The 24,695-nt window shown below is 45.0% G+C and overlaps 1 protein-coding gene and 1 long non-coding RNA gene across 5 annotated transcripts in view; one reads left to right on the top strand and one right to left on the bottom strand.

Annotated features, from left to right (window-relative positions):
• The window catches only part of LOC138570183 (ubiquitin-conjugating enzyme E2 E2), a 1,314,846-nt gene that overhangs the window by 550,959 nt on the left and 739,192 nt on the right, over positions 1–24,695 (bottom strand). The window lies entirely within an intron of this gene.
• On the top strand, positions 6,855–23,920 carry LOC138570182 (uncharacterized). 4 transcript variants are annotated; one of them, XR_011303418.1, is made up of 5 exons: positions 6,855–7,113; positions 16,133–16,780; positions 17,219–17,400; positions 17,491–17,895; positions 22,875–23,920. It is a non-coding gene; the product is annotated as an uncharacterized lncRNA (long non-coding RNA). The 4 variants fall into 4 exon arrangements; XR_011303419.1 differs by having other exon boundaries at positions 16,136–16,780; XR_011303420.1 differs by having other exon boundaries at positions 6,855–7,024.

A 24,695-nucleotide genomic window follows, 5' to 3' on the forward strand; every position in this document is an offset into this window, starting at 1 on the left:
AGAGAGAGAGAGAGAGATGCTTTGGAGACTGGCAGTGCTTGCATGTCCGGCCTGAGCCGATCTATAACTATCTCAGGAGAAAGATAAAGCGTCCAAATGTGTTTCTTGAGCCTTTGCATGAAAGCGCTGTAAAATGCAAAACACGCTAGTGGCACTCCGTCAACCATGTATATTACACTTGCAGCTGTGCACACAACACTCCTCTTGACTCTGCTGTACAGGATACCTTACACATTTTAAGGCAAAAGGTGCACACTTTTTCAATTTAGCACACAAAATTTTAAGAAAACATGTTATCTTGGCAAATGCTTTTTTGCCTGTGCACTTTGAGTTGGGAAAGACACCCCAAAACTAAATATGCACATTTCTTTCACTTTACATCCCACTGCATTAGGAGTCCAGCCCTGGGAGGCTGGGACTGGTGGTGCAATTGACCGACGCCACCGCTTAAAAGGCAGCCCAAAGTAAACACACACACATCTGTTGTGTGTGTGCTGCATGGCCCACTTCGCTTATTTCACGCTTGGAGCTACACTCCTGCATGCCGGCGCGCTCCAGATGTAACACATTCTTTAGCACACACGTGGGGCGCGCGTCTGCTTCTGGGGGGCTACGCAGGTGGACGGCATAAGCAGAGCACTGCCCACCCCCATCACCACTCCTTCCTTTGCGGTCACTGAGCGATGCATGTTGGCAGCTAATCACACCCTGCGTCTCCGCGAACTAAGCTCGAGACCACTCATCAGGTCTGCAGCCGACGGTGTGCTCGGAGACAATAAGACAGGATAGCTCAGATGGTGAATGCGACTCTTGCGGAGATCCGGGCACAGCCGCCCACCCCATGGGCGTAATTTTAGGGGGGCACAGGGGTGTTTGCCCCCCGCCCCCAACTTTCATGGCACACCATTTTGTCCCCATTCATTTGGCTGGGGCACCTTTTCTTCAGATGTCATGCCCCTCCCTACATTTTCAGCAAAGTTACTCCACTTCCCATACCCCATCTCCAAGGAGGATTTAACTGTTATATCCTGCATATGTATGAGTGGGGTCTGAGTCAGTGTGAGAGCTGTGATGGAATGCTAGTGGAGCTTGGAGTGTTGGGGCACCTGGGTATTCCAGGGGAGACGGTTAAGCGACTTGGAGCTGGGCAGGGAACCAGGGAAGAAGCTACTAATGATCTCTCTCTCCTAACTTCTATACTGAACCTGTAACTAAGACAATAAAGCGTGTTTCTACTTTCTACATACCTGAGTCAGCCTGGTTCCTGCTCCTTGTTATTACTGGCTCAGGGTAGATCCTGCAGGAGGCAGGATACATCATTTTGGCGACGAGGAGTTAAAGAACCTGAAGGAAGGTGGGAGATTGAAGTATGGTGGAGACGGAGATCCAAATTAAAGGAGAAGCGAGGCCTCAGAGGTGATGTCGGACCGGGTGAAAAGCAGGGTCCATGATATTGAGACGGAGGCCATAGCATGTGGAGACAAAAAATTTCCATGCTATTTCAAAGACAAGCCATGGAAGCCCACTCATGGGACTGGAGGAAAGTTTGTGTCTTGGAGAAAGATGGAGATAGTGTTGGAACTCGTGTGACAGCTAGAAGATGCCACCAGTAAGCACCTGTCACTTTCTGGAGTTCGAGTGCCGTCGCACTCACATGAATACAAGTGGTATAAGACCTGCACAGGAGTGTGCAGGCAGCCAGAAGTTGTGTATACATTGTCTGTGTACTTAATGGAGTAATTGTGCACAGCTGTGTCATGCGCAAGGCAGCGCCGGCAAATTGGAAAAAAAAAAAAAGGAATATGCAGAAACTTGGAGAATAGAGAATGCAGCCCACTCATGTTAAGGTACTGTGGGGAATCATGGGCGGACGAAATTTGGGTCTAAATAAGGGTCCCCTGAGGCTGTGGGTGGCGCGCGCACCTTGCAGGCCGTCCGATGCTTGCGTTTCAGCTCGCCCGTTGGGCTGGAACGCAAAAGAAAGGGCACGGCGCCATGATTCTTCTCACCGTGTTCGGAGAAGTATTCAGAGGAAAGGCCCCTCTAAACGTGACTGAACGTGATGACGTTCACGGAACTGGCGAGCGTTGTTTCCTGATATGGAACCTTATGAGTGGTTCCAAGGCTGCATTGTTAGAGTTGTTTTAAACGGTACCCGCTGCCAAGATGATCGTGTTAAATGCACCGCCGGATGGTGCAGCTGCTGTGAAAAATAATAATAAATGGTCGTTGCCTGAACAGTTGAACATTTAGAAGCTGGAAATGACATTTTTTTTTATGATGGTATGCTGCAACTTTGAGGTACGCAATACGAAGGGTGCGGATTCTTGGGTCAAGAGTTGTAGAACATTGGAGTGAATAAATTGAAGCATACAAGATGGACAATTTTTAAGTACACGAAATAGACGGCAATTGCACACCAAGATTCATGATGAAACTGATACGGGCACTAAGAAAGGTGTTTCGTTTCAAAGCGGTTGTCTATCGAGGCACGTCAGCACTGACGAGGCACTGCAGCACTGAAGAGAGTTGATTTTGAAAATGCCGGTTGCCGAGGAATAATGAAAGTTTTATTTTATAATTGCTGGTTTGTAGGCTATTTACACGTAGTATAAGGCAATGGATTTATGCAACTAGGGGACATTTTTTTTTAAAAAATTGAATTTATGTGTTTTGGGAAGCAAGCTTGGTGTGTGTGTGTGCAACATGTGTTTGTAGTTACCATGATGTGAACTGTTTTTTTTAACATTATTTTACGTTGCATTTGAACATACGGATTACCGCTTTTGAGTTAAAGAGACATTTTTAATGATAATGAAGTTTTATTTTACTGATGATGCGAAGGACTTCATAAGTACATGGAGGTTTACTCATATGAAGCTTGCTTATATGATGACGTTGCATAGTTAAAGTTAAAACGTAATCCACAACATTTTGGGAGTTTAGAAATGCAGAAATGTTAGAATTATTGGAAGTAACCTACATTATGCGTTTTTGGGAACTATGAATCACTTTCATGTTAAATGTGATATGCATTTTGGGAATGTGCAAATTTTGCATGTGTGTGTTTTGCCTGTGTTTGAACTTGTTGATGGTGAGTTGTAGTTTGCATGTTAGCAATGTGTAGTGGAGTTTGGGTCTGTGATGCAAGGGTGCACACTGTAATTTGTAGTTTTGTAGTTGTAGTGCGTGTGTGAGAAGCAGCACATGACTTGAAGTAAGGTGCGTGTATGTGTTTCACGCTTGTACATGCTTGTAGATGTGACGTGTGGGAGAGTACACGTTTATAGCGGAGTAGGTTGCGCAAAATCGGAGTATATAAATGGGAGTTGCATGCATGCAAATGGGGTTTAGGCTTATACACCCTGGCCAGGTGTATTGGCAGTAGTATAAAACCTTCAGGAGGAACCCCAAAGTTTTGTTTTGAGGAGTTTGGACACAGAAGGGTGTTCCAATGTAGTTGACCTTAGGGCATGGGCCCTCTTCGGAGTTGTTTTGTGGAGTTACAACGCAGTTGTGCGTTTGGAAAAGGAAGTGAAAGGAGAATTTTTTTTTCTCAGATAGTGTATGTTTACATTATAGGGGCTACACTAGTTGTCTGCGTTGTAGGTAACCGCACGGCAACATACTTCCTTTAGTTGAGTTTAGGGTTTTCCCTAGTTAGTTCTGTGATGCCAGGCGGTGCACTTGGGAGGAGGATTTTGTTGTTTTAGCACGCCAGTTTGCAAGTGGTATGGAATAGGAATGGAGGGCACACAGTATTAGGCCAGTGTTTAGTATATAAGTTGTGGATTGTACACTGGTTTGGGTTACTGGATTAATTTCAGTTTTTATTACACTTTTCAAAATATTTTTAGAAATTCCAGGTCACACCATTTGATTTTTCATCCCAGTGGTGTGCCGGAGCTTTTGGGTTGAAGCAAAATTTTGAAATTGCACTACACTACTGTTTTTTTTTCTGGTAGTGTTAAAATTTTTACATCTGAATTTTGGGTTTTGCAAAGGTGAATGTGCAATGCACTACTAATTTTGTCATTTGGTAGTAAGTGCATGTTAACATTTTTTCATAGCTCTTGCTATGCAATTTTTAAGCCACAATTCCTTCCTTTTGTGGTTGTGTTTTCCGTGATCTTTGTGTTGTATGTCTCTTTCCTAGGTTTTTCATTCCTTTTTCATGTTTTCTTTAGGAGAGAAGGATGAGGCATGCTGTTGGGATATTTGTTAGAGTGCAATGGGATCTTTGTTGGCATGTTTAGGACTATTGTGATGGCCCTGTGTAAGTTTGCAATATTCGTGGCTACACAGTTTTGGCAAGGTAGTTAGCCTATTTTTGGGGCGTTTTGGGTTGTGCTCAAGTGTGGCAGACTTGAGGCCAAGAGTGGCAGTCTTGGCGGAAGGTGTTTAGTTTAGGAGGGTCGATGTCTGTAGTTTTGTTTTGTTTGTCCATGTGGCAAGGTTTGTGCTTGGTGGTGGCGGCACCAAGACCTTGGTGTGGCAGGCCAGGGTGGAAGGAGCAATAGTAATTTTGTGGTTGCTAGTCCTAGCATGGTTGAGAGTTTGTGCGTTTTCTTTTGATTGGAAAAGGGGGGGATGTGTTATATCCTGCATATGTATGAGTGGGGTCTGAGTCAGTGTGAGAGCTGTGATGGAATGCTAGTGGAGCTTGGAGTGTTGGGGCACCTGGGTATTCCAGGGGAGACGGTTAAGCGACTTGGAGCTGGGCAGGGAACCAGGGAAGAAGCTACTAATGATCTCTCTCTCCTAACTTCTATACTGAACCTGTAACTAAGACAATAAAGCGTGTTTCTACTTTCTACATACCTGAGTCAGCCTGGTTCCTGCTCCTTGTTATTACTGGCTCAGGGTAGATCCTGCAGGAGGCAGGATACATCATTAACCTTCCAATGTTTCCTACCCGGGTGGCGAGCGGGTTTAAGATGTGTGCTGCACCAGTCAAATGGGACAAGCAACGCTCTGCCGCCACCACAGCAGCACTCAAAAAGTTACTTCTCGTTTACTGACCCTTCTAGGAAAGCAATCAGTGCTTGGGGTGCAGGATTACAGTAAAGCCTTGTGATCTTGGGCACACTCTGTGTACTCTGAAGCCACTAAAGTAATATTTAGTGATAGCATAATCTGCAATGCATTGCCAGCAGAGTCACTGAATAGTAAACATATGTTCTCCTACCCAGTCCCCGGACCACCAAGCTGACAATATGATCCGAGCCTCAGCAATAACGTTTGTGAACCTAGCTGACAGGGTCGCGGTTTCCCTTCCTGACTCCAGTAACGCTCACGAGATTACACCGAATGATGTCACCTTGGTGGCGTTTAATGGCTCAGTCCTACCCGTCCCCTCACGCCCGCCTAAACGCTGAGTAAGAAGCAGGTATTTCGAGTGGGCGTAAGGAGGTTAATGGGTAAGTGGGTCACGCCATGCAATAAACCCCAAAAATTGGCACCGCCGGCATCAACTGGCTCTGGCATTCAAATCCCGGCATTATGGCCTAGAACCGATTGGATGTGGTTAATTGGATACATTGTTGACAGTAGAACCAGGCAGTGCTTGGTATGAAAACACATACATACCCAGGTCTAAAAGGATGACTTAAGAGGCCATCCTGGAGTCATCCGATGATCATCGAACTACATTAGAAGTCATTTCCACATCATCAGAAGTCCTCAGGCTGTTAAAGTCATCAGCAAATGTCTCAGAATGGTGGGTGATGATTTGAGGATGAGCTTAGATGACTTGCGGATGATTCCAGCATCATCCCTATTTTAGAAAACTCTTTGTTCCTTATGACTTTAGGATGACTTGCCGATTACTTCAAGAGCATCACCATGATGATTTGGGATGATTCTGGGATGACCTGCCGATTACTTCAGGAGCATCAACAGGTTTGCCCCAGATGATTCTGGGATGACCTGCTGATTACTTGAAGAGCCAAAACATGTTTGTCCCTGATGATTTGGGAATGATTCTGGGATGACCTACCGATTACTTGAAGAGCATCGCCATGAAACATGTCTTGATGATTTGGGGATGGCTTACTGATTACTTCAGAGCATCACAGAGTTTTTGGATGATTTGCAGACTAATACTGATTGTCATTTAAACTGCAACACTCAATGTAAAAGTGCTAAACCATTGACCAGGAATCACACTTAAAAAGCATACATGGCACAGAAATAGTTTTCTTGCAGTAAAAAGTGACTGGTCACAAATGTCCCCAACACATATTTGGCGCTAGGGAACAAGTAAGGGAAACGCACCGTAAAAATACTAGCAGCACTTAATGGAAGAAGGGGTTAAACAAGTTGTGAATGGCCAGACAAACTATAGAACCCATCCCAAATGGAAGTCATGAGGCCTAAACATAGCATGCACCGCCTGGGTGAGAATCCTTTGCCATCCCAGTCAAAAGCAGGCACCCAGCACCCTCAAAATCCCCAATGTGGCAAGGGTAAAGCTTGAGACTATGTTGGGCTAAAATGGAAGCCATGAGGCCTAAACATAAGCATGCACTCCATGGGAGAGAAACCTTTGCCATCCAAGCAGGCCCGAGCACCCTCAAAATGCCCAATGTGGCAATAAGGGAAAGCTTGAGACCCAGCATAAAAAAAAACATTGCACACACATGAAAGCCCCCCAAAAAAATCAAACGAGCTGCCATGCTGGTCAAGTTGCTGCATGCATAGAGAGTTTTTCAATGGCGCACAAAATGCATATAGAATTCACAGAGCTGGATCGATGCACTCACCTGATATGCTGCCTGGACACTGAAACTGAGCTTCTGCTAAAAGAAGGCATTATGTTGCTTTCATTGGTAATAGCACATAAATAAAGTCCATATGAGACCCGAGAGCATTGTGTGTTTGTTTAAAAGTTTGCCAACACTTTCTGAAATGCCTTTAAGGCGTCATGACGTAGGGGCGATTTTTCACATAGGATGCCTACGTGATGACGAAGCTGATGAAGACAATCATGGAGGAAGAAGGACTCCATGCCGTGCAGCGGCAGGTATATTTAGCTGCTGGTGCGCTTGATTTGTTCTTTCTATTTTGGAATTTTGCAGCAACATCTCGTTGTGCCTGTTTCGTGTTTGTCTGGTAAGCATTACACCCCCTCTCCCCACAAACAGAAGTGTTTTTGATAATTTCGAGTGATGGCCGCCATCATCCATGCAGCCCCTGTGTGCAAGTGTGACTAATATTAAGTGCTCCTCAGTGTATGCGATGTAACTGTTCATTGCGGGCTGCGGGTGTAATCGGTTTCTGTATGCTGCATACAAAGCAATTGTGGAATACGCTGTGCTTCTGTGCCAGCTATCAATTTCTTCCTGCATACACCGGACGCGTATTCTTTTTGCTTTTATGATTCATTGTCATTTTCATTCCTTAATACGAATGAACCTCGGCCTAGAAGGTGGTTCCTTTGATCTCACAAGCATGTTGGGGTGGAGGCTACGGTTACTCACAGCATGCTGGAGTGATAAATGGAAGAAAGGGCAGGGAATTCTCCCAGTAATCCTGCGGGTCTGCCTGCCCGAGTCAGGTTATCCTAGCTCAGAATGATGGAGCTAGTGCTATAGTTCACATCCCGGAATCCCCATTGTCTAGGATCGCTCTAAAGGTTTTCGTCATAGTGTTGCAGATCGCACAGTCGACCCTAAGTTACTTCTGAACAGGTGTTTAAATATCGCCTTCTGTGTCCATGGGCTAACCCAGCGCACCGCGTACAGGGTCGCATAGACTCCCCGTTTTAACTGGAAAGCTGCAAGTACCCAAAGGCAAAGTAATATGAGCTTAATCTCCATTGGGTTTGTAAATGTGCTTTCAAGACACACAACAAAATGTATTCAGTGATAATAATATCACCTACTTTTAGTCATTGTTTCATAGAGGTGTGCAGCCAGGGACGTCATTTCACCAAAATGCCTAGGGTAGGACATCACATGACCCTTAACATCTGATGACATCACAGGAAGTGATATAATTGGACCCCACCCAGAAGTGACATCACAGGAAGCGATGGAACATGACCTTTCACCACTCGATAAAACAGGAAGTGGCATCACATAGCATTGTTTCTAAGTACACTATGAAAATTATGGGTTACGCTATCACTGTAAAGTGATATACATTTCATACAAGAATGGATCACCATATGTATCGTTAATATCAGTGTATATAGGCACATATTAACAAATCACTGTAATTGCAAGGAGATGCCCAAGGCCAAACGATAATGATGTGTTATTATATAGCACTTATGTTTAAGTGCTTCATATAGAACAAATATACGTACAATATCACCCAACCTGTGTTGGTACTCATTTATCAACCTCAGCAGGATGAAAGGCTGCGTTGACCTTGCTGGGAGTCGAACCTGCAGATCGCACACACTTTGCAGCAGCCAGCACTCAACCCACAGAGCTATTTTACCAGTTATAGCTATCAGAATACCAGCCACTCCAGAAACAGAGCCACCTGCTGCTGGCCACAGCCCATGAGTCTGTTTAAAAAAATCAAAAAAAAAATCGATTTTTATTTTTTAGGGGTACCAAGGGAGACTACAGGGGTAGCAAGAGAGACCTCAGGGGTCGCAGTTGCGACCCCTAAATGACGTCCATGCGTGCAGCTAGTTAATAAAGAGAATTTCATTTAACTGTGCTGCTTAAAACAAAGGGTGTTTTTTTTTTTTAAAAAGTGTCTCTTTGGAGAGTGTGGTTATATATGCTGGGTGAGCAGCAGATTATAGTAAAATATTTTTATTTTAAAACACTGTGTTCTATGTATAGTTATGCTATTCTGTTAAATGTGTTACTTTTGAGACCTAACCATGGCATTTTAGGTGGGCGCTCTTTCTATCTGCTTATTTTGTTGGGAGTAGGCTTGTTTTGGGCTTGTCTTGGAGGGGCGTGCAGCTTTTTTTATTTTCTCGGACCTGCAGGGGCACAGCTGCTGTAAGCAGCAATGGCGGCGGAAGAATATATGGTGGTCGTGCTCGTGCTGGGAACCAAAATAAAAGTGGATAAATAGCACAAAAGGTAGGTGGGAGTGCACACGTTTGAGGGCACCCTTGTTTATGTCAGCGTGAGGGTTTGCAACCTACACTGGGGACTGGGTCGGATCTCGTCTCTCTGGACGCAATGGCGGATCACGCCACAAACATGGAGGGGAGACGCGGGAAAAGGCATCCAAGCCAGCTGAGTAGCTCAGTCAGGCAGGCAGAGAAGGAAGGCTCTCACGGGCCTGTTCTGAGGCCTGGCGAACTGATATAGCCGAGGAACAGAACGTGAGGGAGGATTGAAATAATGGAGTAACTGCAGTGAAGGGGGATGGGGGTAGTTGGGAGAGACGTGGTGTGTGATAGAAGGGTGTATGAGTCCGATGGGAGAAGTGGGCAGTTAAAGGAAAAGGGGGAATTTTATGGAGAAGGGGTGGGGAGCAATTGAGGCCGAAGGGCCTGGGGCAGTTGAAGGGGTGGGGCGGTTTCGGGCATTTGTGCAAAATGGGGAGAACAGGATGGGGGCAGATAGGGAGCAGAGGATGTGGCAGTTGGAGAAGTGGTCGGGCATTTGAAGGGAGAAGGTGTGTGGGGCAGTTTGGGGAGAAGGGTGGCGGGTGCAGGTAAGGGCAACCCTCCTGATTTAGGCGGGAGACTCTATTTTTAAGTGAAAAATAGTGCTATTTTTCACATTCTCCCGCCAAAAATAATGATTTCCCCAATGCATTCCTATGGGGGAATTGTTGTCTCCCGATTTCTCTGTAGAAATCTACCTCCCGGCTCCCAGCGTGTCAGAATGTTGGCATGTATGCATCCTGTGGCTCGGCTGAGACAATTAAAAATGTAGTCTTCCTGTAGGTTGGGTGGTTATACTGCCCAGGGATGGGAGGCGGGGGGAGGGGGCTTAGATAAAAGCTTGGGGAATATATAATTCCTCGCGAGTGCACATTCAAGCAGCAAAGGTACATACTGTAACGAGGAAGAGTACGACTAAGAGTAATGAAGATTACTGCTATCACGTTTTTGGTGCATGTCGGAGCTAAGGGTGAGATTTCTCTTTCTTAAATGAGAGTATGATACTAGAAGTAGCACCCAATGGGTTCAAATCAAAAACGCATTGGTCATCTCCCCAGAACCGTTCCTTCCTCTATTACGCCATTAGCTCCTTTTCACCGGAACTCAAACATAAGCTGAACAGTGTTTTAACTGAACGATATCAAATACTAGACGTTCAATCGTTGTTCCATATATCATTGCCTGCAATTCAAATGCATTTTCAAAAAGAACACGCAATTACCAATACATTTACGCCAAGAAAAACATTTTTGCACTTAATCTAGGTAATATCGATTTGGCGGAGCTATGATATATGTTTCACTCTCTACTTGCACCAGGTTGCAGGCATTAGTTATGGCACTTATTGGCACAGCATCAACCAAGTCACCCTTTTCTACAGTCCACAACTGTCCAATGCTTTGAATCATTTTGAAATTCTCGATCAAGGCAACATTATATATTGCTGAATCCACTTCGAACTGTAAAAAGCAAACTGCAATTCCCAATGCAAGCTGGTTTCCCTTTCTATAGGATACAGCACTGGTTGACATCTATGAATGTTGTTCTGTTTATATGAAAGGAAATGTAATTGAACTTTAATGATATGACCCATACATGTGACATGCAGATCATTGGCAGCAAAGCACTGATATTTATATTGATATTTTCTTTATATCGCGCTTGAACACAAGTGTTTCAGAGCGCGACCAGACAGGGGAGGGTAACAGGGGAGAACAAAACAACAACCTTACTAGTCCCGGTGACATTGAGAACGCGCAAGTGCATGGGAGAGGGGGAGGGGAAATGTGCATGGGAGGGGGGAGTGGAAAGTGCAGAGCAAATGAGAAAAACAGATAAATAATAATAAATAAACAAATAAATAAAGACAACAAACCATGGTAGTGCAGCCAGCGAGTAGCAAGTGCCAGGTTTAAGGCAGCAGACAGGATAATGTCTGATAAGTGCAGGAAGAAAAAAGGGGGGGCGGCTGTATGGGTACAGATACAGACCCCAGTGCGAGGGGTAGTCTGTAGGCAGTGTGGGAGGGTGAGCAAGTACCTATGCCCGGAAGACAGAGGATAGGCCAGGTGCACGGTGCAGAGAGAGAACTGATCAGCAGGGGAGAGGGGGGGCGAAGGGCAGAAGCAAAGAGGAAGGTCTTGAGGTGCTTCCGGAAGCAGAGATGGTTCTCCTCAAATTTCTGAGTGGTAGGGAGGCTGTTCCAGAGGGAGGCACCAGCCGAAGACAGAGATGTACCACCAGCTCGTTTCTTTGAAAAACGACTGATCCTGGGGGCGTTAGAGGTAGAGGAGCGAAGAGCTTGAGAGGGGAGGTATTTGAGGAGGGATAGCTCAAGGTATTTTGGACCCAGCACCAGAAAGCCTTGTGGACAATGTCAAGGGTTTTGAATTTAATCCTTGCATCCACTGGGAGCTAATGGAGAGATTTCAGAGCTGGAGAGGTACGATCACACCCATCTTGAATGGCAGTTAGGTGATGAGAGAAGGAGAGGAGGTGGCCAAAGGCAGCCTGAATAGCATACTGTCTCTACCCCCAAACAATAAATACTATGGATGGTACTCTTAAATAATTAACATTTCTTAAGCAGATGTAAGTAAACCAAGCAGTAAATAAATAATATGCCTACCAGTTGTTCTTTTGCATACGGACCACGTTTCTTTTGACTGTAAACAAGTAAAACATGTAAACTAAAATATAGGCAGCAATTGCAAAATTGTGGAGGTGCTACGATGCAGGGGGATGGATATGTGAAAACTCCTTGCAGCTTGCCTCTAATCTCTTGCTCTGCCTGTGCAGACTATTATCGTCTCAGAATTGCAAGGGCCATGGCCGACAGTTGTTATTCACCTTTGTTCCTACCCTCCTTGAGGGTTTTGAAACACTTTCCTGTGTATAGATTTGGGTGACAGATCCTACTGCTTTTTACAGTGGCAGGTAATTTATGTGACACTAAGGCAATTTGTTTGTGTGGTGGGCGGCTAAGCAATACATTTGAGTGATGGGCTCAGATCAATCCACTGACCTGACCACTACATGACTCTGCCCTGCACTCTGGGCGGGACAGGCCTTAGGTGAACCACCAGTGGAGGCAAGTGGCAGAGCCTACCACCATCACACAGCATCTGCCTATCAGACGGAGGTGGGTATCAGTCTCCATGTCATTCAGTGTTCACCCTGCACTGCAGGAATAAATATGTATTGCCCGGGCTGCTGCTGCAGAGCAGTGGCAAACGTTGCCTTCCAGCTCTGTGTGATGACCTTCTTTGTAGTTAGGTAATTGAATTTGGTGTTAACTTACCATTACTACAATTATACATTTTAAACATTCGAGCTTCTTTGCATGTTGTGCTGTTTGATGGGTTGCGCATTTTCAAATGCTCCAGTGGTGCCAAAAATGTAGGTTTTGTAATTTCCTATGATGTCATTGTTATGCTAAATAATATTTTTGAAACTTGAAAAATCGACATGTTTTTGGTCACAGAACGTTGGCAAGTATGTATATTTCAAGAATACAGTTTTTCCAAGCAGTTATAAAAAATAAATGGGCTATACTTAACTTCATTTGGGCTATACATTGGTTTTCCTTCCAATCTAGTCTTTCCTCTCTGCCTATCTTGGACCTGCTTGGCTTTCTCATCCCAGTCTTTCCTTTATGTGCATCATGTACCAGCTTTCCATCCCCATGCTGCAACACAGTCGTTCCTCTCTGCTCACATGCCTGCTTTGGGGGGCGGGTGAGGGGATCGGGGAATCGGACTTGCTGTACTGTTTGGAGATCGAGATGGAGCTGATAAAGGTAAGCGCATGCAGCTTTATTTTTTTATGGGCCACGCGCTTTGTTCTTAAATGTGCGTGAGGGGTAGCCGGAGACCGCCACGCCATGCGCAATCGGTCCGCACACGTGCTGCAGCAGAGTAACCAGCAGTAACCGTCTGATTATTAGTTCTAACATATGGCGACTGTCATTGCTCTGATGATGTGGCATGAGTTGATTTCCCCCCTTCACAGCACTCGAGCGCCGCGTTTGCCACCATTTCAGCGTTCGTGCTGAATTAAGTCAACCATTCCGGGCGCGCTTGTGTGTATGCGCGGCGCACAAGAAGGTCGTAGATTGCTTGCAGTTGCCGTGGCAACGATCTTAAACTGGGAGTTGACCTGCCTGAGCTGATCGGTAACTCGCGACTGCTCCCGCTTCATGCATACTGCGAAATGACAAATGAGCTGAGCTGTGACCCCTCTGATACTTCTGGGTGGTGGGGGCCTGGCGACTCCCTTGCTGGAGGGGTTACAGACAGTAACCGGTTTGGAGGAGCTGCAAAAATAACATCTGGCATCTGATCTGCTTAGTGGCGGATTTAATGTACGGTCCAAATACGAATGGACATGCCAGCATAGGTCACAGCAGCCACTTAATTACGTATGCTCGCAGCCGTATTTTTTCGTAACAGCTAGAAATTAAGACAGCCTGTTTTTTTTCTTTTTTTTTTTTTAGCCAATGTCGCTTTGCATTATGGAACTTGTAGGCCTTGAGTTATGCTGTGAAACACGAAACTATAGGTACCATGGTTCACCAAGCCTGTGTCTTGTTGCGGTAAACAAATGATACAAATTGTTTAAGCTCATTAGTGTTTACAATCTGTGCTTTTAACGTACAGTCTCTATTGCAGTGAAGTGCTAGGGGGCAAATATACGCTCTTTTGCAGTGCTTCACAGTAACATACCATCTACATTAGTACTGGCATAGGTTCTTTCCCACATCTGGCATGTGATTCTGCATAAAGGGTGGCCATCATGGGCGATATAGGTCAGCATTCTGAAACGGGTCTGCATTTAACTAGCCGTCCATGCGCGCTCAGAAGCGGGGTGGTCCGATATATAGCCCCAAAAATAATGAAAATGAAGGCACTGAACACGAACTCGCCGCAGTACAATGGGCTGACGGAACAAGCTCATTTCCCTACAAAAAACACTCTAGAAGCGACGTCACTCACCTCTACCATGACTGCTCTTAGCAAGTAACAATTAAAAATCACCCAATACAGCATGCAACGCGACCTGCCTCCTGTCGCTTCTGCAAGGGGTGTTTTCTTTAAAAAAAACATTGAGAAAAGTCTATTGAATCTCAGATTTGGAACGTGTGACATGCAGATTGCATATGAAACCCTGTAGCAGGCACACAATCCACCCAGCTATCTATTCTGTTTTGGTGTTTCACAAAGCTTAGCAGGTGCTACCTTTGGCTCCCGGGGCCAACTGGTGCCTTACAAAGTAAAGTGTGCATCTCATGTGGAAGTTAGATTGCTGTGTACTGCTCCTTGTTGGTTGTAGGTCATTTGGTCGAAAATAAATGGTCGACAGGACAAATGGTTGAATTTTGTTTTTTTTGTTTTTTCACTTTTTTGTGGGTGGGGTCCCCCCTTAGCCCCCTTTTTTTTGGCTAAAAAACCCTTTTTTTACCTAAACGAAAACCTAAAAAATATATATATAAGTAAAAACAAAATTCGACCATTTGTCCTGTCGACCTAATTGTGTCAACCATTTGTCTTTTGACCATTTGTCTGTCGACCATTTGACTGAACACCCTCCTTGTTTATAGCGTTCTAGCTCTTGCCTACTGGGTGAAGCCTGACACCCAGTAGGATGATTATTGCTCCAGATCATTTTCTATTCTCCTCTGGCTCTTACTAGTTTGGGCGTCTGCTACACACAACTCCTCGTCTGTAAATGTCATTGAGCTTTGTTTCAATAGAGATCATCTGTACAGGAGGACACTACGTTTAATGAGAATAATACAGCACATATGGGTGCTCTCTTGGTTTCCTTTACCCTTCTTCTGTACATCCACCACCTGAAAAGTCAAATAAAAAGCAAACGCATACATAGCATTGTTTGCAGCACATTAATATCAGAGGGCCTTAGCAATATTCATCTTTGATGTATTACTGGACTGTGTAACACCACCCGGTTTTAAACAGAACTAAATGGTACTCCTTTCATCAACTTCAGAAAGAAAAGTGGCTGAGTCAGCAGTACTGAGATTTGAGCCCACTGGTGGCTGGTGAAATTTGGGTGGGGTGGTGATAGAATGGGGAGGGGAACAATGTTATTGGTAAAATCGTGCTGCCAGACAGATTGGAGAAACTGCATGCCAGTAAGCATATGCGTGTTCAACAACGTGCAGTGACTTGTTTTCAGGGTATGCACCAGTGAGTTGCTTGATGCTCATTAGTGTCTGGTGCCAAATGGACCCACGTCATTGTTACTTTGGGGAGGCCATTGGCATTTTGGTCATTGTGTGGTTTGAAGGCCACATTTTGGGTGTGAGTGAATAGTTAATGTTAAAGGATATTTGTACCGTGCACTATCACCACCGAGGTGGTCCCCTGGCGCTCTGGCGGCTCTGAACAAAAAGGGAGAGGGGGTGAGTTAGTGGGAATGAGCTGGAAAAGTGCAAGATAGCAGTGATGTGCTGTTGGCAGCCTCAGCCCGGTGGGTCCGTTGGCTGAGCTTGGGGTGTTTCACGGTCAGAAGTCGTCATGTGCTGTTGTGGAAGTCTATGTGCAGTTTGTTTTGTTGTTGCAGTGTAGTGAAGTTTGTGCGGCTTGCTGCGTTTAAGGCTTGTGGTTGTGTTTGGTTTGAGTTTGAGAGGCGTATGCAGAGGAGTGAAATTGTTAGTGGGTTGGTTATTGATTCATGATTGCACGCTTGGTCCAGGCTTTGCAGGAGAGTCGTATAACAATCATTGAATTATACGTCTGTCTAGATGCGACGCAGACTAGGTTGAGGAGTCCATCTAAGTGCAGCATATGCTAAGATTTGCAATTCTATCTAGATGTGGCGCATGCTAAGGTTAGGAATTCCCTCTAAGTGTGCACATGCTAACAATCACAATTCTATCTAGATGCGACGCAGGCTAGGTTGAGGATTCCATCTAAGTGCGACATATGCTGGTCTGGAAACAACGGTATCGGCAAGCTTACCAGTACTGTTGTTTCCAGACCAGCAATACCGTAATGACCCCCATTGTCTTTTTTCTCCTAGCAGATGCAAACAGTGTTGTTGGTAAAAGCTGCCGGCGTGGATTTATCTTCTTGGTGTTTACGAATTCTCGAGGCCAGGATGGATAAAGAAAACAAGAGTGAAGGCTTGGGAGGAAGTAGTGTGCTACTCCAATGCAAATATGCTACCTTTTTTAAGAATGGTATCTCAAATTATGATTTCTTTCAATGTGTGTTTTTATTTTTTCTTGGTTATTTTATTTCGGAGTTTTATATTGTAATTTTTGGCCCCTTCAACTGCATAGAGGGAGTGATCGATTAGCTGGGTGGGTAGGAGAGGTTGTGCGGTTGAGAATGTGAGTGTGGGTAGAAGATAGTGTGTGCGTTGTTTGGGAGATATTGTATGTATGGTGGTGTAAGAATGGTAGGGGCAGAAGGGTAGGTAGTTTGGGAAGAAGAGGGATGGGGCAGTTCAGGGAGAAGGCGGGTGCGGGCCATTGGGGTAGAAGGGAATTTGGTCACTGGTCATGTGTAATATTAATGTTTGTGCTACTATCTCAGTGCACTGGGATAGAATGGACTTGCATCGGAAGCTGGCCATCGGACACTGCCTGGAACTGGCTCTTCAGTGGAGAAAGAGGGGGACCGGAACCACAGAGTGCCTGATCCTGGTCCGGCAACAGCATCAGAAGTAAGCACCCCTTCAGTAAAAAGCAAGTTGGTTGACACCCCTATTAAAAGTAATGCTTTATTTTCTCAGTCAATATGCCAGTGAAATCGTAGTCTTCTCCTGCCTCATCTCTCCCCTCTACCTCCGGCTTTCCTGTAAAGACATCTTGGGGTCGATACTCTTGTAAAGTTTGCAATCGACTATATGCCTAAGCCTACAGATCTATAATTATATGTATTGTGCTTACAAAGCTGTTTCACCAAAGTGCGATACTATGTGAATAAATAACCAGTTAGGCAGAAAAGCAGTAAGGAAACACGATAAACAGACCACCAAAAAGAGAGCATATACTTGTGGGCGTGGCTTTATTAAATATTGAAATCTGAACAATTTCCAGATCTTTATATAGTTTTTCAGGTTTGAGAAATCTAATCATTTTTTCTTTTCTTATATGCACAGAGGAACATTCTTCTCGTTACAGACTTCATGGTGAACCAAGGCAGATTGTGATGACGGCAAAAAAAGACAGACGAGCAACTTGGCCTGCTATCTGCTGAAAAAACCGCGGGACCATGAATGTAGCAAAATGGCAGAAAAGGAAAGATTAACATTAGATTGTCATCGACAAGAAGCTATAAAAGGTACATAAATGCCATTCAGAACACACATGTTAAATATATTTATTTGGAGCTTGTACACTGCTAATTGTCTACTGCACTTCCTTCATCCAGGCATCTCTGTGCCAGGCACTTCTTCAGCAAAGCATCCCCAAGCAAGCACAGACCGGCATTACACGGCCTGCCTGACCGTGTCCCAATCCTGTGCCTGACCTGCCCATGCCGGGCGCGACGCGGCACCACAGCGAGGCTGAGCCTCGATCTGGCCCTTATTTTGCATTCAGCATCCGCCGGCAGGCGGATGAGCCGGCGGCCTGCATGAAGGCCGTATAAAGGCCCTGTTTGCGCCTGTTCACGGCCTGGAGCGGTATTGAGCATCCCCAGAAAACTCCTATAGGCAGAACTAGAATCGCATCAGGAGCTCAAACCGCCCCTTCTCCGCATGCCCTCGCCGCTTCTATCATCCAGTCTCGGAGCATGCATCTGCAAACATCTGCAAATAAAGCTCAAAGCATGAAGGTAAACCTATAAGCAAACGTTCAATATTATCCCTGCATAAGCTGCCTGATTGTCCTAGCATCCCCGCCCAAGACTGATTTCACAACTTCCATAGTACATCTCACCCATCGGCTGCCGTACCGCATTTCTGCTATTGTGATATCTCTAAGTAATCTGCTCCTCCATAGTATCACATATTGTGCCCCATTAGACCACATTTAACCTATGCTGAGCCTTGTGTTGTGCACCATGGTCGCCATTAGACCACATTTAACCTATGATGAGCCTTGTGTTGTGCCCCATGGTGGCCATTAGACCACATTTAACCTATGCTGAGCCTTGTGTTGTGCCCCATGGTCGCCATTAGACCACATTTAACCTATGCTGAGCCCTGTGTTGTGCCCCATGGTCGCCATTAGACCACATTTAACCTATGCTGAGCCCTGTGTTGTGCCCCATGGTCGCCATTAGACCACATTTAACCTATGCTGAGCCTTGTGTTGTGCCCCATGGTCGCCATTAGACCACATTTAACCTATGCTGAGCCCTGTGTTGTGCCCCATGGTCACCATTAGACCACATTTAACCTATGCTGAGCCCCGTGTTGTGCCCCATGGTCGCCATTAGACCACATTTAACCTATGCTGAGCCCTGTGTTGTGCCCTATGGTCGCCATTAGACCACATTTAACCTAGGGCTGTATGCTGAGCCCTGTGTTGTGCCCTATGGTCACCATTAGACAACATTTAACCTATGCTGAGCCTTGTGTTGCACCCTGTTGCGCCTTAGATGTGCTTTATTAGTGAATGCCTCACCTAGCCTATATGTGCCTTGTTAGTGAATGCCTCACCTTGGCTAGATGTGCCCTGCCACTGAATTGCCCATTTGTGCCTGCTAGTGAATGCCTCACCCAGCCTATAAATGCCTTGTTAGTGAATGCCTCACCTAGCCTAGATCTGCCCTGCCACTGAATTACCCATTTGTGCCTTGCTAGTGAATGCCTCACCTAGCCTAGATGTGCCCCTCTACTGAATTACCCATTTGTGCCTTGTTAGTGAATACCTCACCTAGCCCATTTGTGCCTTACTGGTGAATGCCTCACCTAGCCTATATGTGCCTCGCTACTGAACGCCCATATGCACCTTGCCACTGAATATCCATTTGTGCCTTGTTAGCGAACGCCTATACGTGCCTCGCTACTGAATGCCCATATGCACCTTGCCACTGAATACCCATTTGTGCCTTGTTAGTGAACGCCCCACCCTGCCTATAGTCCTAAGCACCCACGTGCACATATCTGGATTCACTAAAAATGCTGCATCCATTATTGCACTACAGCATTATAGCTGTTACTCTAAGTTTTATCACCATGACCCAAGAACACCTTACGGCGTCTCCTGCGTCGATATCAGACCCGACTCTACATACGTTGCCCAACATAGTGACTAATAACCCTACCAACTCCCCACCAAATAATATTAGTACCAGAGGTGAAACCTTCACCTCCCCCCCAAGCACCTTACCAGACTGAAATCTTAAACTTCGCGCAAGACTCACACAACTATATGAACCACCTAGAAGAACCTTACCATCAACCAACCTAAAAACAAATTACCCACATAAACCACACCAGACGGTAACAACAAATGTCACTACAATCAAAACACAAAAGTTCAAGACCTCAGATACCAACTTAACTACCCCTAGCCAAGCAAATATGCCTAAAGAGACGCTAGTACTCAAAGGAGCACTCCTTAATGTGAGATCCCTTGTCGCCCATGCCCTTGACATAGCCGACCTCATTACAGAACACAATCTGGACTTCCTGGCAGTAACCGAGACCGGGCTACATAACGCAGCTGGACCATCGCTAATGCTAGCCATTCCAGAAGGCTACACCATAACAAGACAAGATAGGGATGGCACATGAGGTGGTGGAATTGTCATCATCTCCAAATTGAGCCTCTCTCTCAGAACATCCCCTCCTCAAATCCTACAATCCTGTGAAAATATCTTGGTTAAATTCCAGATAAATAAAATACAAACCCTCACCATCCACTTAATTTATAGACCCCCAGGTCCTCTCGGTACCTTCGACGAGGACTTGCATAGCCTAATCACCAACAACCTTAAACCTACCTCCCAGCTTCTATTATTAGAAGATTTTAACCTTGGCTTTAATGACCGTATGGACAAACAAGCCTCAGACATAGCCAATACCATCAATGCATCAGGCCTGTCTCAGAAAGTCAACAGACCCACTCACTCCAAAGGGAGAACACTAGACTGGATAGCAGATTACAACTGCACAGCCTCTATCACTTCCATCTCTCCCCAATCATGGACAGATCACTCTCTCGTAACCTTTAACCTATCTACAGCCAGACCCTCTCCGACGGTCCCATTGTTAGCACCTCCTTGTCTAACCAGAAACAAAAAAAGTATTACAGCGGAAAAAGTCATCCCCGCCATCCTACCCACGTTAAACGCTCTATCTGACAATCTAGACCCTAGTACTCTAGTTGAAGAATATAACAAGATTATGCTCAACACACTGGACAAAATCACCCCGCTCAAACTTAGAAAAAGCAAACCTAAAGCGCACCTTAACAAATGGTTCACTCCCCAATTGAGAGATTTACGACTCCTAAAAAGAAAAGTGAATATTCCTGGAGACTATGTCCCTCTATCGAAAATAAAGCAAAACTATCCTCTATCTCCTCTCACTTTAAAAAAGAAGTGAACCTTGCCAAAAAGAACTCCTATGATGAACGTATCACTAACTCTAATTCTAGCATGAGAGAACTCTTCGCCATACTGAAGGAATTAGAGTCACCAATAGCCACACCAGACTTAGTTACCAAGGATAAGACTTGGTGCACAGATATTCAAAATGCGCTAGCAAATAAAATCAATACACTTCAAACCAAAATACAACAAAAAAAAGATATGCTCAACCTTCAGCACTCCCCTAATACCTCTACGCATAGTATCCCACCAGAGGCAAACAACAAATTTCACTTCTCTAAAACATCCCCACTAGAAGTAGAAAAAATCATTCTTTCACTCAAACCATCTAACTGCAAGGGCGATACTTGCCCAGCACAGTTAATAAAAGACGCTGCCAGAGACCTCTCACCATTTATTTCTAAATTAATCAATGCCTCCTTCACATCAGGCACTATCCCAGCCAATTTAAAACATTCCTGGGTGCTCCCACTTCTCAACCTTAGACCCACTTATCCCAACCAACTACCGCCCCATTACCACTGTGCCATTCCTCCTCAAAATATTGGACAAAGCCGCCTATATTCATATACAAAAACACCTTGACTTGTATAAGCTCCTAGGAGCAAGACAATCTGGTTTCCGTCCACTTCATGGAACGGAAACCGCCTTAATTGATTTAAAAACGCAGGTCGACGAGCTGAGGGATGGAGGAGGAACAGCACTCTTGCTCCTACTTGATCTCTCAGCAGCATTCGACTTGGTCGATCACAAGGTACTCTGCAAACACCTGGACTCTGCTGCCCATTTCTCTCCTGAGGCCATCAAGTGGCTAGAATCTTTCCTCAGCGAAAGAACAAAGAGTTTTTTCCCCTTCGGCCGCAGCTGACCCTACCCCTATATTATGTGGCGTTCCCCAGGGTTCCTGTGTCTCGCCTACCCTATACAATATCTTCACCAAACCCTTGTTCGATGATCTGGACCTTCTGGGTATCACCTACACTAACTATGCAGATGATACACAGATTCTCCTCCCGCTTTCTGGGGCTCATAGGAAGGACTCGGAATTGGTGAACAGGGTATATCTCGTTGTTCAAGCATGGATGGCCCCACATGGCCTGTGCTTGAATGACGACAAGACGGAGTTGATAATCCTGGGAACACATATGAACACCAAAAAATTAGGTCAGGAATTCTCCTCCTTCATCATTGATGGAATCCTATCAGGGTCTCCAAGGAAGTAAAAACCCTCGGTTTCTACTTGGATTCCACACTATCATTCGACAAACAACTAAAATCCTTGGCCTCCACCACCGCCTACACCTGCAAACTGATAAGAGCAGGCAAGCCTTTCCTCTCTAATGACAGTTGCATGATCTTGGCTAGAGCACTTATCCTCTCCAGGATCGACTACTGTAATGCCCTTTACAGTGGCGCCAACAAATCTACCATCCAGAAACTTCAAACGCTCCAAAACAATGATCTGCGAGCAGCGCTTAGCATAAATAAAAGAGCACACATTTCCACCATTAGACGTCAACACAAATGGCTATCTATAAACCACAAAATTCAATTAAAAATGATCTCCTTGACACATAAAGCTCTTAACAACCCCGCCCCAAGCTACCTCACGAACAAAATACAAAAAAACCCTCCATCAGACCTATTAGAGCTACCAACACTAACTGTCTGGTAGTACCTAGATTTAAACTAACCACGGTCGGTGGGAATAGTTTCCCTGTGAAGGCGGCTAAAACCTGGAATCTATTACCCAACAATCTAAGAGCAGATCAGCCGTACCCACTATTCAGAAGGAATGCTATCCAATATCTTATCTCCAACGACCACTAGATATAGGTTTATAGTATTCCCAGACCTGACACTGGTCCCTCTCCTCTGTCTCACGATATGTTATGCGTATCATCTTCTATGTAACTCATCGACCTGCACGATGATGGTCCTGCACATTTGTATACTATTACTGTATCTTGTATAATATGTATAACTTGTATAATATCTATAATATCAATTACTGTATCTTGTATAATATGTATAACTTTTACTGTATCCTGTATAATCTGTAACGATGTAAGCTTCGCATTATCCTACCTGCTGAGCCCTTCTACCTATGGGTCTGGAGCGCATTAGAAATAAAACAAACAAACAAACGATGTTTGTTAATTACCTCCTTTCAAGATATACCTGTTGGTAAGATGTCTTTTTCCAGCTCTTTTCAAACAATTTCTACAGAATTATTCCTTTTTGCATTTCAGAATGTATCCGTTAAAGCAACAGAAATGGGCTTTGCAGAACTCTCTGCTGTTGAATACCGAAAAGCACTGCCGAACACAATTGGGATCTCCTGTCTGAAGCAGAAGGCACCTGACTTGTCTTTTTCTACGCAAGTCTAGTCACTATTTACAGAATGCAAAATTCATCTTATTTTTCTAATCATTTAGTTATTGTATTATAAAATACTACCTGGGCTGGTTCAGGAGAACTCCCTTGCTGCCTGTACTTGTCTGGGCCCCCCCGGCCCTCTTGCTCCCTGCGTTGTGGCTGGGTCCCCTCCACCTCTTGCTACCTCGCATGGTTTTGTGCCCTCTCCTCTCTGACTCACTTGCTCCGTGGGCCGGTCCGGTATCACTTCCTTTAGCTTCCTGGGCTGGGTCTGCATCTTCCCTCTCCTCTGCTCACAAGGCTAATCAAGGGCCGCCCCAACACTTTCTTGATCCCTTCGATGGGTATGCATCACCCTTTCCTTTAATCTCTGGATTGTGTCCCCACCTCTGTTTTCCTCCTTGGGATGGGACATGCCCCCCAGCTCTCTGGTCTGGGTCTGTGCCCCCGCCCTGGCTCCATGGGCTGGTTCTGGGTCACCATCTGACTCTCCTGATCCCTGGACTCACCCTAGGTCCACATCAGAATCCCTTGCTCCCCAGCTTGCTCTGGTTCCCCATTTGACTCACTGGCTTGTTCTGTGTCCCTAACAAACTTCTTACTTGCTGGGCTCTGTCTGGGTACCCATCTGGCTCCCTGCACTGGTTCTGGGTCCCTCCTTCACACTTGCTGTGGGTCTCAATTTGTCTCATTGGCTGGTTCTGGCTCCCCACCTAACTTCCTTGAAAGCTGTGCTGAGTCTGGGTACCTGCTTCACAATTGCTCTGTGAGCTTGGTCCGTACCTGACTTCTTGCTTACCTGGCTTATCCGGGTTTGACTCCCTGGCTGGTATCATTTTTTTTTTAAATCCATGCATGTGCACTAATTGTAAAGTACCCAGTTCTGGGATTGCTACAGTCATGCTTGTGTATATGTGGCCATTTTCAGGTTGAACCTCATTGTGCCTCTTTTAATAAATGCAATTAAATAAAAATCAGGTGTTAGTTCTTTTTTTAAAATAGATAATATCCCATTAGCCTTGTTCGACTGTCATATCATTTTACCCAAATGACGACTAAGACCCAATGAGTGTAATGCCTGCAGGAGGGTTTCTTTTCAGGGTTATAGTTAACATCGCTTTGGGATGTTTATAGGATTGTCTTGGGTTTGCATTGCTTTTGGATTTTTATAGGATTGTTTTGGGATTGCATTGCTTCTACCAGGAAGGACTTCTAATTAACATATTTCGGGTGCATTAAACCAAAAGGAAGCCATTGCTTGGGTTTATTTGAAGATTGTGTATTTTAGTGCAGCGCTTTGTAATTGTGGGAGTTTATTGGGTGTGAGGACATGTTAGCTAGAGATGAGAAACGAAATGAGGGAGTTTACAGGTTGGTTCGTGACATGGGGGGATTTGTAGTTTTGTACACTAAATCAGCGAACTTAGCTGACAACATTTGGGTGCTATAGCATAGAAGTCCCTAGGAGTTTTCCAGTACACTATACGTAAGTCTAACTGGTGTAATTCTAAAGTAATGCCAACAATCGTACTCAAAAGGGATACATCCTGGGGTAATCCAACCCCTTTTCCTAAATCTTTTGGAAGCATCTTGAAATCATTTAAACTCATCCCGGAGTTATTTGCAATAATCATTCACAATCCAAAACCTGGAGTAATCCTCACCCATCCTGAATTTGTCATGAAGTCATCCTG

The sequence above is a fragment of the Ambystoma mexicanum genome, chromosome 2q (assembly GCF_040938575.1).
Source record: "Ambystoma mexicanum isolate Mex_15411 chromosome 2q, UKY_AmexF1_1, whole genome shotgun sequence".
Lineage (NCBI taxonomy): Eukaryota > Metazoa > Chordata > Amphibia > Caudata > Ambystomatidae > Ambystoma > Ambystoma mexicanum.